General features: G+C 44.2%; 1 pseudogene; it reads right to left on the bottom strand.

Moving 5' to 3' along the window:
• Positions 1–6,583: 6,583 nt before the first annotated feature.
• Positions 6,584–7,936, bottom strand: LOC123494725 (geraniol 8-hydroxylase-like; annotated as a pseudogene).
• Between the last annotated feature and the right edge of the window lie 9,282 nt (positions 7,937–17,218).

Below are 17,218 nucleotides of genomic sequence, written 5' to 3'. Positions count from 1 at the left end.
GGTTGTGGGGACTTTACTCACTACCCACGTTCATGTGGCTCCCCCATGCAGGTGATCCCCAATCCAACCTTCTAGAACCTTCCCGATACAATACCGAAAAACTCGAACTTTTTTCGGAACCTAGATAACAACTTTCCATATATGAATCTTTACGTCCGGACTATTCCAGAGCTCCTCGTGATGTCCTGGGTCCCATCCGAGACTCCAAACAACCTTCGGACTTTCCACTGTTAATATCTAAATACTTCCCTAGTGCTACCGAACGTTAAGCGTGCGACCCTACGGGTTCGGGAACATGCAGACATGACCAGGACTCCTCTCCGATCAATAATCAATAGCAGGACCTGGATGCCCGTATTAATCCCTATATATTCAACGAAGATCTTTATCTTTTGAACCATGATGTCACGGATTCAGTCAATCCCCTATGCAATTCCCTTTGTCCGGCGAAATGTTACTTGCCCGAGATTCGATCGTCAGTATCTCCGTACATAGTTCAATCTCGTTACCGGCAAGTATCTTTACTCGTTCCGTAATACAAGATCTCATGACCAAACTCATTAGTCACATGAAGCTTCTTATGATGTTGTATTACCGAGAGGGCCCAAAGATATCTCTCTGTCACACGGAGTGACAAATCCCAGTCTTGATCCATGCAACCCAACAGACACCTTCGAAGATACCTGTAGAGCACCTTTATGATCACCTAGTTACGAAGTGACGTTTGATAGCACACAAGGCATTCCTCCGGTATCCGGGAGTGGCATGATTTCATGGTCGAAGGAACAAATACTTGACATGAAGAAAGCTATAGCAAATAACTAAACGATCTGATGCTAAGCTTACAGTTGGGTCTGTCCATCACATCATTCTCCTAATGATGTGATCCCATTATCAAATGACAACTCATGTCCATGGTTAGGAAACCTTAACCATCTTTGGTCAACGAGCTAGTCTAGCAGAGGCTTACTAGGGACACGGTGTAGTTTATGTATTCACATGTGTAGTTTAGTTCCGGTCAATACAATTCTAGCATGAATAATAAACATTTATCATGAATGGGAAATATGATAATAATCAATTTATTATTGCCTTTAGGGCATATTTCCAACAGTCTCCCACTTGCACTAGAGTCCATAATCTAGTTCACATCGCCATGTGATTAACACCCAATGGGTCCTAGGGTTTGATCATGTTTTGATTGTGAGAGAGGTTTTAGTCAACGGGTCGGCAACATTCAGATCCATGTGTACTTTGCAAATCTCTATGTCATACTGTAGATGCTGCTACCATGCTTCACTTGGAGCTATTCCAAATGACTGCTCCACTATACATATCCGGTTTGCAACTCAGAGTCATCCGGCTCGGTGTCAAAACTTGCATCGACATAACCCTTTTACGACGAACTCTTTATCACCTTCATAACCGAGAAACATTTCCTTAGTCCTCTTTAGGCACCTCAGGATAATTTTGACCGCTGTCTAGTGATCGACTACTAGATCACTCTTATACCCGCCAGACTCATGGTAAGGCACACACCAGGTATGGTACACAGCATGACATACATTATAGAGTCTATGGCACGGCACGGCGGCGTGGCACGCCGTGGTGTAGCGTGCACACGACGCTACAACATCAGGCGTTTGAGCGCGATGGCGTATGTCACCGGCGGTGAAGCGACTTGGCGTGTGTCGCCGAAGAAATTGCGTATGTCGCTGGAGAGGAAGAAGCAATCACGGTGGTGACCGGCGTTAGTGCGCCAGGTCGAAGTCTGTGTTGGTGGCAACCGGCGTTAGCGCACTAGGTCAGAGTCTGCGGTAATGGCGAAAAAGAATGGGAGCAGCAGTGTCAGCTCCGGTGACAGCGAGCAGGCAGCACGTCACAGCGACGGGAGGAGGTGTTCAAGACGATGTCGACGATGAGCCGGGCCTGCTGCAGGTCATGGCTCAGGGGGAGAGCGTTGAAAATAAGCCATGCCTGTGACTGTGGCGATCGGCGTGTGCACGCCCAGGAGAGTCTGTGACGGGCGTGTGAGCACTGTACGTACGTGCGTCCGTGTGTGTTGCATGTATGTGTGCTCCGAGTCCTGCGGGTAAGGCAGCGACAGTTGTCGAGAGTTGCATGCGCTGGCAGTGCATGGATAAGTTAGCCAGGTGCATGCATCAAATGGATATGTGTGTAGTTAGCTAGTTAGTTGGCTGTTTCATAGGTAGTGGCCGAGTGTTTGCCGGCCAAGTAAGTAGTCGTGGAGTGTTGGCTGCATGTTCGGAAGCTGCTGCTATGGGTGTGCCTATTTAGGCGTGGTTAGTGTCGTGGAGTAGAAGAGAGCCAGGGCGCATTTGATTACCCGTATTTGGGCCAACCAGGCTCGCGCGGGACTGGAACGGGCTATTTGGCTGGCCTGTATATATTGTTCGGCCTACATGGCACGAACTTTAAAGCGCTCACAGCCAGGCCCACGAGCTACGTCCAGATCAACATTTTGTCCAGAGCCAGGCTCGTGCGAGGCAAGGGAGAGGAACGTGGCATGCAGCACGCGCGAGCAGGGAGATGGCGCGAGCTCGCGCGCGTCTTCGAAAAATCGGCGGGAGGATTTCGGCTCACCTCTCGTGGATTCGGCCGCCCTATTTAGCCCCCATCCTCTCACCGCCCAAAGCTCCACCACCATTCTCCTCCCTTTCGATCTTTCCCGCCGGCGCGCACCGGCACCGACGACCGGGTAAGCGGAGCTCCTTCACTGGCTGACGGTCGACGGCGGTGACGACTCCTGTCCTCAACATCTTCGACCATTCCCCCGTCCCCCCTGAGCTGCAGCCATGGCCTCTGTGAGTTCGATGCCCTCTTTCTCTGTGTTCGTTCTAGCTAGATCTGGGAGGACGTGGTCGTAGGGGTTAGATGTGCAAGCATGTGGTAGGGTTGATTCGTGCATTGATGTTTGAGCAGATGCTAGATTTAGGTGTAGTGGTATCTATTTGTGTTGGATTTGTGCAGAATGAGTAGTATGATAATGATGAACACTATGGATTCATAGCTAGTTGTGTAGGATTTGTAGCAATGCTAGAGTAGCTATTTGTGATAAACACAATGGATTCATAGCTAGTTCTGATGTTGTGGTAGCTATTGGTGATGGATTCCTATATAGTTGGCATGTATGCTCCTACTTTCATAGATCGTCTTGTTGCTATGTTGTGGTACTTTGTGTGTTATGCTTACTATGTATGCGTGATATGATTGTAGGACATGACACGCAAACGCAAGATCTTAGTCAGGACCTTGTCGTGTTGGACAACCAGTTTGCCGCCTCTTATGTCGAGGACTCGCAGCCCCTCGTCGATCATAACATGCCTTCTGATTTAGAGTTGTTTCGAGGTTTCACCTTCTTGCTTTGTGCATGTTGTGCTCGTTGATCCAACTGCCAATTCTACTGCCTCTGCACTGAAGGCCAAGAAGGATGGTAGGGGGAACAACATGAAGTGGCAGACGTTCATGTCCACGTTCGTGCCGGGCAAGATGTGCGCGCTCATCTCTAGTGAGGTTAGGACTAACAAGGACTTTAAGGAGGTGCACTTGAACACCATTGCGAAGCAGGTGTTCGAGTTCTGTGGCTAGGATGTGACCGCCACCCAGGTGTACAATCACCTGAGGAAGTCGAGAGCTCGATGGATCCAAATGTCCAATCTCAGAGACCTTAGCGGCGCCTCCTAGGATCAGAGCACTTGCTCTATCGTTCTGGAGACAGAGCACTACACCGGCCATGTCGCGGTTAGCTCATTGTCCTCTTGTTTTGTACACTGTCATTGCCTTGTAGCAACTAACAACCCTTCTGCTTATAAACACACCCATCCAAAACTACAACCAGATGTAGCACATCTTCTCCTTCGGCCTGGCAACCGACAAGCATGCCATGGGCTCCGGTGAGCCTCTCGGTTCTCCCATGCCGGAGTTCCTAGACCCCGGACGTAGAGGAAGTCCTTGATGGTCCTTACAAGCCATTTGAGCATGTCCCTGTGCTCGATAGGAAGAGGAAGAGGGGCGGCATGATGGAGGAGGAGATCAGTGTCTTCAACAGCATGACTGAGGCAGTGAAGGAGGTGGCAACCGCCATTAGGGAGAGCAAGGCCATTGACGTCCACCTTGGCCTGTACAACGCCGTCGTGGAGCAAGGTGGCTTCAGCGCTCTCATGGCAGCTCTCAGCCACCTGCTGGACAACAAGGCCCAAGGTGTTGGGTTTGTTGCCATGGCAGACGCCCACAGGGTGCTGTGGCTCGGGAGTTGGCTGAGCAAGCACTACTACTAGAGCTTGCTGCTGGTTACCGCGTGCATGATCCTCGACGGTGATGGAGACAAGGGCGACGACGATGATGACGTATATTTTGTGTAGCTAGCGCTTGAAAACAATCTGACGGTCTGTATATTTCTGTGAGGTGGTATATACTAACCCCTCACGGTGATCCTCAGGGTGATCACGAACTTGCGGTGGTAGGATAACACCCTCTTTTGGATGTGGTGGTGGTAGGATGACACCAAAGTAGTGCTAGGTTAGAACTTGCTATGCCATATGATCATGCATGCTTACTATTTCTGCTTCATTGCTTGCTTCTTGATTGTTCTTTTTTCTTGCTGCTTCAACTGCTGCTCTTGTGCACTGCTAGGACAAATGGTATGTGGTGTTTGTCGAGAGGGCACCAGGGGTTTACAGTTCATGGGAAGCTTGCAGTGAACAAGTGGCATCTTACAGCAACAGCAACCATAGAGGGTTTAAGACAAGGCAGGCAGCGGAAGAAGCTTACGCCAACTACGTGCGAAAGCACATAGTTGGTGTGGTTTAAGTTGGCAACGTTGAAGTTGCCAAGCCGGCGCCATGCCTTGCAGTGAAGAACTTAATCATCATTGTGCAGTTCGTCGTCATTGCAGTGCTGTGGCGTTGGTGTGCTAGATGTGATCATGTGTGAGGTTACCTCACCACATAGGGTACACGGTTAGCACACCTCGCACCGTGTGTGCAATCAAACACCGTGCTTATGTGTGAGTTTAGACAATGCGGGCAACCAAACACCGTGCGTTAAGCTATCCCCGAATGCAACAAAACTAGATGCGGGCAACCAAACAATGTACATATGCTGCATTATAGCCTGCATTTCCTCAACCAGCCTCATATGAGCTAGGCTGAGCTAAGCCAGGGCCGCAAGCTACGGCTACCAAACACACCACCAGAGATAAGGAAGATGTAGTCTCCATCTTGACCGTGGAGTGCACCCGGCCGGCAGAAGAGCTCCCCTGGGTAGTGCTGCGTGTGTGCGTGTGTACCTACATGTAAGTGTTCGAGTCATTGTGAGAAATAAAGCCAAGATACAGGCGTTCGTGCGCCGCGGCGTTTGTCCCTAGGAAAATTGTGGTGTCCCCTTCGTCTACCTCTATCCGCCATGGCCACAACAAAGAGGCCAAATGTTACATCGGTCCATAAATGGCCCTAGTGAAGTGTCGCTCATTAACAGGCCGAAAGACAAACCGGGCTAGAATTGGCCCAACTCTAAAATGGGCCAGTAACAGGCCAAAATGCCCGCATCGAAGAAGACGGTCCAATTCCTCCATGGGCCGCTAACAGGTAGAAAGCGCACTGAGTCGCAGTCTAGCCCATATACATAGCAGACTGTTAATGGGCCGGAACTGCCGACGGGCAATGTGCAAGCAGGCCGTTAGTGGGCCGGGCCGCTAACTTTTTCCTAAATCTTGTGGGCGGACTGGGCCTTTCTTTTTATGTAAACGAGCCACTGTTTGGTCGTGCCACACGTCTCTTTTCATTAACAGGTATCGTCAGTTCAATGTGCAACACCTATCGCAATGTAGAGCGGACACATGGTTTTGTTGGCAAATGACAAATTGACACATGGATAATCGTAATTGGCCGAGGCTGTTAACTGGTATCGAATCCAAAACCGGCACTCGGTAGCTTAATAATGACCCGTTACGGTGGCTGCCATGTGTCGGTTAGCCTTGACGAAATCACTTCTATGACGCGCCACTTATCATCAGGGAAGTGGACACTTCCATGATGATACAACGCATTGTCATGGAACACTTCCTCGATAGCACATGTATGACTATCTTAATTCTGTCATGAAATCGTCACGAATATACATGTGTGACTAAATACGTGACCTACTGTGAGAAACGCGTACTATCATGGAAGTGTTTTTTGTAGTGTATTTCTTGTAGTTTATCATGCGGTTGGATTCGTTCAACACCATTGTTCCGATAACAATGTGACCTCATTGTTGCCAAAATCATTAGTACTTCAACAATGCCTTATGATTAGGAAAACATGATCATCTTGCAACACATGAGCTAGTCCTACAGACGAGGCCAGGAACGTATTATTATGTTTATGTTTCCACACATGCTTATGAGTTTTGCTCTGAATCTCACATTCAAGAACCATAGCAATTATAGTATAGAAACTATACATTAATTATAAACATGGAAATAAATAATTAAATTTATGATTGCCTCTTGGGCATATTTTCAACAAATCAGTGGATAATGAAGGCAAAAAAGGTTGGAACTATGAGAGAATATGGAAGTTGTCACATAAATAATGGTACAAATTACATGGCTCATTCAGTTGAATTATTACACATTAGAACATCTAATTAATCCACTCTTAAAAATGTTGCAAATTTCTTACCGGATCAAATTGGTGTTGCTATAATACAAAGATGCACGACCTTCGCTGTGTAATGCCAAACTGATCTTCCATATCAATCCCATCATGTTCCATCTCAACAGGGAGACTCCACCTAAACTGGTTTAACAACGAAGCGAGCATCACATGCACCATCCGAATTGTCAATGTTATTCCAGGGCAGATTTGACGCCCCGCACCAAATGGAAGGAGCTCAAAATCCATACCCCTAAAGTCAATAGTTGAACCCAAGAACCTCTCTGGCATAAACTTCTCAGGTTCAGTCCACACATCTTTATCTCGGCCTATTGCCCATATGTTTATGAACAAGCGTGAACCCATGGGTATTGTGTAACCTTCTATTTTGACCATCACTTTTGCTTGGCGTGGCAACAACGGTGGAGCGGGAGGGTGGAGTCGAAGAGTCTCTTTTATGACAGCTTGAAGATAGGGCAACCGAGCAATGTCAGCTTCTTCAATTTTTTTTCTTGCGTCGATAACTTGTGCAAGCTCGTCACAAATCTTAGTCATTGATGATTGGTTTTGAAGAAGCTCGGTCATTGCCCATTCCACTGTGCTAGAGTTGGTATCACTACCAGCAGCAAACAAATCCTAACATTCAAATATAATATTACATGAATATAGTCTAGTAAATGTATCTATTTAGATAAACTAAAAAAGCATCACAAAGAGTACAATGTATTATTTGCTAAATGTGCTAAGGAAGAATCAAAATTTCCTTGAACTGCGCATTGCGATACTGTATGGATGCATCATATACGCAAGAATATGTTTGTATGTAGCATGATATTTCATATTCATTTCATTAAATTATATTAGAAGACGTCATTGTTCTTGACCCAATATTTCCTTGGTCACCACCTTCACATGATGAGTTACGGGTTTTCGGGTGCCTTTGCTATCCCAGTGTCGCCTCTACTTCACCGCTTAAGCTGCCCACACCCCATCTCTAGCCTGCATATACCTTGGTGATCCGGCTAACACCAAGTGATATCGCTGCTATGAACTCGTCTCTGATCGAGTCCTCACTTCACGGTGTAAAATAGGGTCTAGCATATTGTACATGTACACATATTTGTATACATATGTAATTGTATTCTGATCATCTATATATTGAGACGTGAGGCTGGATGTTTGCCACCCACGTAAAACCCTAAACCCACCTCTTCAACTTGGTATCAAGTAGCCACCAGGCCGTCGCGCGAACCCTTCGCCGCCGCCGCCCGATCCATCCGCCGCCGCCGACGCCCGATCCATCCGCCGCCGCCGCGAGGTCCCTTCTCCGCCGCTGCGCGCCGCCCTACTCCGCGCTGCCGCGATGTCGTCCGCCACTCTTTCGCTCTCCAACATCGTCGACACCATCACCTCGCTCGCGGCTGCCACCGTCCCCGCCGCACTAGTCGTTCCGGCGATCTCCGTCTGCCTTGACCACCACAACTTCATGCTATGGGGGGGCATCGCCGGCACCGTCTTAGCCGGCTCCAACCTCCATGGCTACCTAGACAGCACCACGGCGGCACCCGACAAGACCATCGCTGTGGGGACTGCTACGTCTTGAGCTTGCATTGGTTTTCCTTGAAGAGGAAAGGGTGATATAGCAATAGTAGCGTAAGTATTTCCCTCAGTTTTTGAGAACCAAGGTATCAATCCAGTAGGACGCTCCTCAAAAGTCCCACGCACCTACACAAACAAACAAGAACTCGCAACCAATGCGATAAAGGGGTTGTCAATCCCTTCACGGCCACTTGCGAAAGTGAGATCTGATAGAGATAATATGATAAGATAAATATTTTTTTGGTATTTTATAATATAGATTGGAAAAGTAAAGATGCAAATAAAAGTAGATGGCAAACTTATATGATAAAAGATAGACCCGGGGGCCATAGGTTTGACTAGTGGCTTCTCTCAAGATAGCATAAGTATTACGGTGGGTGAACAAATTACTGTCAAGCAATTGATAGAAAAGCGAATAATTATGAGATTATCTAGGCATGATCATGTATATAGGCATCACGTCCGTGACAAGTAGACTGACTCCTGCCTGCATCTACTACTATTACTCCACACATCGACCGCTATCCAGCATGCATCTAGAGTATTAAGTTCATAAATAACAGAGTAACGCATTAAGAAAGATGACATGATGTAGAGGGATAAACTCATGCAATATGATATAAACCCCATCTTTTTATCCTCGATGGCAACAATACAATACGTGCCTTGCTGCCCCTGCTGTCACTGGGAAAGGACACCGCAAAATTGAACCCAAAGTTAAGCACTTCTCCCATTGCAAGAAAGATCAATCTAGTAGGCCAAACCAAACTGATAATTCGAAGAGACTTGCAAAGATAACTTAATCATACATAAAATAATTCAGAGGAGATTCAAATATTTCTCATAGATAAACTTGATCATAAACTCACAATTCATCGGATCTCGACAAACACACCGCAAAAAGAGTTACATCGAATAGATCTCCAAGAAGGTCGAGGATAACTTTGTATTGAGATTCAAAGAGAGAGAAGAAGCCATCAAGCTAATAACTATGGACCCGAAGGTCTGTGGTAAACTACTCACAACTCATCGGAAGGGCTATGGTGTTGATGTAGAAGCCCTCCGTGATTGATTCCCCCTCCGGCGGAGCACCGGCGAAGGCTCCAAGATGGGATCTCGCGGATACAGAAGGTTACGGTGGTGGAAATAGTTTTTCGTGGGCGCTTCTGATGTTTTCAGGGTACATGGGTGTATATAGGAGGAAGAAGTAGGTCGGTGGACGCCCGAGGGGCCCACGAGAGAGGGGGGCGCGCCCTCCACCCTCGTGGCCGCTTCGATTGTTTCTTGACTTCCACTCCAAGTCCTCTGGATCACGTTTGTTCCAAAAAGATCGCTCCCGAAGGTTTCATTCCGTTTGGACTCCGTTTGATATTCCTTTTCTTCGAAATACTAAAATAGGCAAAAAACAGCAATACGGGCTGGGCCTCCGGTTAGTAGGTTAGTCCCAAAAATGATATAAAAGTGTAAAGTAAAGCCCATAAACATCCAAAACAAGTAATATAATAGCATGGGACAATCAAAAATTATAGATACGTTGGAGACGTATCAAGCATCCCCAAGCTTAATTCCTGCTCGTCCTCGAGTAGGTGAATGATAAAAACAGAATTTTTGATGTGGAATGCTACCTAGCATAATTCTCAATGTAATTTTCTTTATTGTGGCATGATTGTTCAGATCCAAATGATTCAAGATAAAATATTATAAAACATAAAAACAATAATACTTCGAAGCATACTAGCAAATAATCATGTCTTATCAAAATAGCATAGCCAAAGAAAGCTTATCCCTACAAAATCATATAGTTAGGCCATGCTTCATTTTCATTACACAAAATACTCCCATCATGCACAACCCCGATGACGAGCCGAGCAATTGGTTCATACTTTTTAACGCGCTTCAGCTTTTTTCAACTCTTACGCAATACATGAGCTCAAGCCATGGACATAGCACTATGGTGGTATATGGTGGTGGTTGTGAAGATAAAAAGGGAGAAGATAGTCTCACATCAACTAGGCGTATCAACGGGCTATGGAGATGCCCATCAATAGATATCAATGTGAGTGAGTAGGGATTGCCATGCAACGGATGCACTAGAGCTATAAATGTATGAAAGCTCAACAAGAGAAACTAAGTGGGCGTGCATCCAACTCGCTTGCTCACGAAGACCTAGGGCAATTTGAGGAAGCCCATCATTGGAATATACAAGCCAAGTTCTATAATGAAAAATTCCCACTAGTATATGAAAGTGACAACATAGGAGACTCTCTATCATGAAGATCATGGTGCTATTCCGAAGCACAAGTGTGGAAAAAGAGATAGTAGCATTATCCCTTCTCTCTTTTTCTCTCATTTTTTCTTTATATTTCTTTTTTTTTATTTTTTTTATTTTGGTGGGCTTCTTTGGCCTCTTTTATTTTATAAAGTCCGAAGTCTCATCCCGACTTGTGGGGGAATCATAGTCTTCATCATCCTTTCCTCACTTGGGACAATGCTCTAATAATGAAGATCATCACACTTTTATTGATTTACAACTCAAGAATTACAACTCAACACTTAGAACAAAATACGACTCTATATGAATTCCTCCGGCGGTGTACCGGGATATGCAATGAATCAAGAGTGACATGTATGAAAAATTATGAAGGTGGCCTTGCCACGAATACGATGTCAACTACATGATCATGCAAAGAGCAATATGACAATGATGGAGTGTGTCATAATAAACGGAACGGTGGAAAGTTGCATGGCAATATATCTCGGAATGGCTATGGAAATGCCATAATAGGTAGGTATGGTGGCTGTTTTGAGGAAGGTAAATAATGGGTGCAAAATACCGGCGAAAGTTGCGCGCCATAATAGAGGCTAGCAAAGTGGAAGGGTAAGTGTGCGTATATCCATGGACTCACATTAGTCATAAAGAAATCATATACTGATTGCAAAAGTTTACTTAGCCCTCGAAGCAAAGTACTAATACGCATGCCCCTAGAGGGATAGCTTGGTAGGAAAAGACCATCGCTCGTCCCCGACCGCCACTCATAAGGAAGACAATCAATAAATAAATTATGCTCCAACTTCATCACAAAGCGGTTCACCATACGTGCATGCTACGGGACTTGCCAACTTCAACACAAGTATTTCTCAATTTAATAATTACCCAACTAGCATGACTCTAGCATTACAACCTTTGTATCTCAAAACAATTATCAAGCATCAAATTGATCCTAGTGTTAAATGCACTTTTTATGATAGTTTTTATTATACTCAACTTGGATGCTCATCATTCTAGGACCAAATTTATAACCATAGCAAATACCATGCTGTTCTAAAAGACTCTCGAAATAATATAAGTGAAGCATGAGAGATCAACACTTTCCTCAAAATTAAGCCACCGCTGTGCTCTAAAAAATATAAGTGAAGCACTAGAGCAAAAACTATCTAGCTCAAAAGTTATAAATGAGGCACATAGAGTGTTCTAATAAATTCTAATCATGTGGGTTTCTCCCAAAAGGTGTGTACAGCAAGGATGATTGTGGTTATCTAAAAAGCAAAGACTAATATCATACAAGATGCTCCAAGCAAAACACATATCATGTGGCGAATAAAAATATAGCTCCAAGTAAAGTTACCGATAAACGAAGACGAAAGAGGGGATGCCTTCCCGGGGCATCCCCAAGCTTAGGATTTTGTCTATTCTTGAATATCTTGGGGTGCCATGGGCATCCCCAAGCTTAGGTTCTTGCCACTCCTTATTCCATAGTCCATCAAATCTTTACCCAAAACTTGAAAACTTCACAACACAAAACTCAACAGAAATCTCGTAAGCTCCGTTAGCGAAAGAAAACAAAACACCACTTCAAGGTACTGTAATGAACTCATTCTTTATTTATATTGGTGTTAAACCTACTGTATTCCAACTTCTCTATGATTTATAAAATATTTTACTAGCCACAGATTCATCAAAATAAGCAAACAACACACGAAAAACAGAATCTGTCAAAAACAGAACAGTCTGTAGTAATCTGTAACTAACGCAAACTTATGGAACTCCACAAATTCTACTAAAATAGGACGACCTAGATAATTTGTTTATTGATCTACTGCAATTGGGATCAGTATTTTATCACGTTCTGGTGATTTTAAACAATTATTTTCGTGAACAGAAAGTTTCTGCAATTTTCAGCAAGATCAAATAGTTATCATCCAAGAAGATCCTATAGGTTTAACTTGGCACAAACACTAATTGAAACATGAAAACACATCTAAACAGAAGTTAGATGATAAATTTATTACTAAATAGAAGCAAAAACAAGAAAAATAAAATAAAATTGGGTTGCCTCCCAACTAGCGCTATCGTTTAACGCCCCTAGCTAGGCATAAAAGCGAGGATAGATCTAAGTAGTGCCATCTTTGGCACTCAATTCATAAGTGGCTCGCATGATAGATTCATAAGGTAATTTAACTTTCTTTCTTGGAAAGTGCTCCATTCCCTTCCTTAATGGAAATTTAAATCTAATATTCCCTTCCTTCATATCAATAATTGTACCAATCGTTCTAAGGAAAGGTCTACCAAGAATAATAGGACATGAAAGATTGCAATATATATCAAGAATGATAAAATCTACGGGAACCAAATTCCTATTTGCAATTATGAGAACATCATTGATCCTTCCCATTGGTTTTTTATGGTGGAACCCGGAAGGTGCAAATTTAAAGAGCAATCATCAAGATCATGGAAACCTAGAATATCGCATAAAGTTTTCGGAATCGTGGAAACACTAGCACCCAAATCACATAAAGCATAGCACTCATGATCTTTAATTTTAATCTTTATAGTACGTTCCCACTCATCATAAAGTTTTCTAGGTATAGAAACTTCCAAATTAAGTTTTTCATCATAAGATTGCATCAAGGCATCAACAATATGTTTGGTAAAAGCTTTATTTTGACTATAAGCATGAGGAGAATTCACAACGGATTGCAACAAGGAAATACAATCTTTTAAAGAACAATTATCATAATTAAATTCCTTAAAATCCAAGATAGTGGGTTCAATGCTATTTAAAGTCTTGACCTCTCCAATCCCACTTTTATCAAATTTAGCATCAAGATCTAAAACTCCGAATCATTGGGACGCCTTTTAACTAAAGTTGACTCATCTCCAGTCCCATCATTATCAAGATTCATATTGCAAAACAAAGATCTAATAGGGGACACATCAATAACTTTTAGATCTTCATCATTATTTTCATGGAAACTAGAGGAACACGCCTTTACAAAGCAATCTTTCTTAGCACGCAATCTAGCGGTTCTTTCTTTGCACTCATCAATGGAAATTCTCATAGCTTTGAGAGACTCATTGATATCATGCTTAGGAGGAGTATATCTAAGTTTTAAGGAATCAACATCAAGCGAAAGTCTATCAACGTTCCTAGCCAAATCATCAACTTTAAGCAATTTTTCTTCAAGCAAAGCATTAAAATTCTTTTGAGAGATCATAAATTCTTTCACACTATTCTCAAATTCAGAGGGCATCTTATTAAAATTACCACAAGAATTATTGTAGGAATTTCCATAATTATTAGAGGAATTACTAGGGAACGGTCTAGAATTAAATTTTCCCCTATAAGCATTGTTACCAAAATTATTCCTACCAACAAAATTCACATCCATAGATTCGTTATTATTCTCAATCAAAGTAGACAAAGGCATATAATTGGGATCAATAGGAGCACTCTTAGTAGCAAACAATTTCATAAGTTCATCCATCTTTCCACTCAAAACATTAATTTCTTCTATAGCATGCACTTTTTTACTAGTAGATCTTTCGGTGTGCCATTGAGAATAATTAGCCATAATGTTATCAAGGAGTTTAGTAGCTTCTCCTAAAGTGATTTCCATAAACGTGCCTCCCGCGGCCGAATCTAAAAGATTTCTAGAAGCAAAGTTCAATCCGGCATAAAAATTTTGTATGATCATCCATAAATTCAAACCATGAGTAGGGCAATTGCGAATCATCAATTTCATTCTTTCCCAAGATTGGGCAACATGCTCATGATCAAGTTGTTTAAAATTCATAATATTGTTCCTAAGAGAGATGATCTTAGCGGGAGGAAAATACTTAGAGATAAAAGCATCTTTTTGCACTTATTCCACGAATCAATACTATTCTTAGGCAAATATGATAACCAAATCTTAGCACGATCTCTAAGTGAAAACGGAAATAACTTCAATTTAACAATATCATTATCCATATCTTTCTTCTTTTGCATCTCACACAAATCAACAAAGTTGTTTAGATGGGTAGCGGCATCTTCACTAGGAAGGCCGGAGAATTGATCTTTCATAACAAGATTCAGCAAAGCAGCATTGATTTCACAAGATTCAGCATCATTAAGAGGAGCAATCGGAGTACTAAGGAAATCATTATTATTGGTATTGGAAAAGTCACACAATTTGGTATTGTCTTGCGCCATTGCGACAAGCAATCCAACACACAAGCAAACAAAAAGGCAAGCGAAAAAGAAGAGGCGATTGGGAAAGAGAGGGCGAATAAAACGGCAAGGGTGAAGTGGGGGAGAGGAAAATGAGAGGCAAATGGCAAATAATGTAAATGCGAGGGCGATGAGTTTGTGATGGGTACTTGGTATGTCTTGACTTGAGCGAAGACCTCCCCGGCCACGGCGCCAGAAATCCTTCTTGCTATGTCTTGAGCTTGCGTTGGTTTTCCTTGAAGAGGAAAGGGTGATGCAGCAATAGTAGCGTAAGTATTTCCCTCAGTTTTTGAGAACCAAGGTATCAATCCAGTAGGAGGCTCCTCAAAAGTCCCACGCACCTACACAAACAAACAAGAACTCGCAACCAACGCGACAAAGGGGTTGTCAATCCCTTCACGACCACTTGCGAAAGTGAGATCTAATAGAGATAATATGATAAGATAAATATATTTTTGGTATTTTATAATATAGATTGGAAAAGTAAAGATGCAAATAAAAGTAGATGGCAAACTTATATGATAAAATATAGACCCGGGGGCCATAGGTTTCACTAGTGGCTTCTCTCAAGATAGCATAAGTATTACGGTGGGTGAACAAATTAGTGTCGAGCAATTGATAGAAAAGCAAATAATTGTGAGATTATCTAGGCAGGATCATGTATATAGGCATCACGTCCGTGACAAGTAGACCGACTCCTGCCTGCATCTACTACTATTACTCCACACATCGACCGCTATCCAGCATGCATCTAGAGTATTAAGTTCATAAAGAACAGAGTAACGCATTAAGAAAGATGACATGATGTAGAGGGATAAACTCATGCAATATGATATAAACCCCATCTTTTTATCCTCGATGGCAACAATCCAATACGTGCCTTGCTGCCCCTGCTGTCACTGGGAAAGGACACCGCAAGATTGAACCCAAAGCTAAGCACTTCTCCCATTGCAAGAAAGATCAATCTAGTAGGCCAAACCAAACTGATAATTTGAAGAGACTTGCAAAGATAACTTAATCATACATAAAAGAATTCAGAGGAGATTCAAATATTTCTCATAGATAAACTTGATCATAAACTCACAATTCATCGAATCACGACAAATACACCGCAAAAAGAGTTACATCGAATAGACCTCCAAGAAGGTCGAGGAGAACTTTGTATTGAGATTCAAAGAGAGAGAAGAAGCCATCTAGCTAATAACTATGGACCCGAAGGTCTGTGGTAAACTACTCACAACTCATCGGAAGGGCTATGGTGTTGATGTAGAAGCCCTCCGTGATCGATTCCCCCTCCGGCGGAGCGCCGACGAAGGCTCCAGGATGGGATCTCGCGGATACAGAAGGTTACGGTGGTGGAAATAGTTTTTCGTGGGCGCTTCTGATGTTTTCGGGGTATATGGGTATATATAGGAGGAAGAAGTAGGTCGGTGGATGCCCGAGGGGCCCACGAGATAGGGGCGCGCCCTCCACCCTCGTGGCCGCCTCAATTGTTTCTTGACTTCCACTCCAAGTCCTCTGGATCACGTTTGTTCCAAAAAGATCGCTCCCGAAGGTTTCATTCCGTTTGGACTCCGTTCGATATTCCTTTTCTTCGAAATACTAAAATAGGCAAAAAAAAAACAGCAATATGGGCTGGGCCTCCAGTTAGTAGGTTAGTCCGAAAAATGATATAAAAGTGTAAAGTAAAGACCATAAACATCCAAAACAAGTAATATAATAGCATGGAACAATAAAAAATTATAGATACGTTGGAGACGTATCAGGAACTGGCGATGCCGCGACGACCGCCGCTAATCCGGGATACCACCATTGGTGGACTCAAGACCAGAAGGTCAAGGGCCTTCTTCTCACCTCCATGGAGGAGGACATCACTTGTCAGCTCATCAGCTGCGAGACGGAGCAGGCGGTATGGACGGCCGTCGGTGCCATGTACGGCGCGCAGTGCCGCGCCAACGTCCGTCACATCCGGCGTCAACTTCAGACGCTGAAGAAGGAGGAGATGTCCGCAGCTGAGTACATGCATAAGATGAAGGCCCTCGCCGACACCATGGCTGCCGCCGGCTCTCCGATTCGTGATGATGAGCTCATTGATCACATTCTCACAGGACTTGGCTCTGCCTACAACCCCATCACCGCCTCCCTGGGTGTGAGTAACGCACCTATGCCCTACTCCAGCTTCTACTCGCTCGTCTTGTCATTCGAAGCGTTGCAGGCTCAGCAAAGTGCGTCAGAGGGGTGGACTCCATCGGCTAACGCCGTGACTCGCTCGGGCCCCTACAGCCATGGCGGACGCGCTCCCTACTCGGGGCCCTACCCCTCCCAGGGTGGGGGTCGCCCGGCCGATGGCAACGGCCAGCCCGGGCAAGGCCGTCAAGGCGGCAACGGCGGCCCCAACGGTGGCCGAGACCGCAACTCCTCCTACGCCGGCAATGGTCGGCAAGGTGGCGGGGGTAACGGCGGCAACAA

The sequence above is a fragment of the Aegilops tauschii genome, chromosome 7 (genome assembly GCF_002575655.3).
Source record: "Aegilops tauschii subsp. strangulata cultivar AL8/78 chromosome 7, Aet v6.0, whole genome shotgun sequence".
Lineage (NCBI taxonomy): Eukaryota > Viridiplantae > Streptophyta > Magnoliopsida > Poales > Poaceae > Aegilops > Aegilops tauschii.
This window is presented reverse-complemented; position numbering and strand designations above follow the sequence as displayed.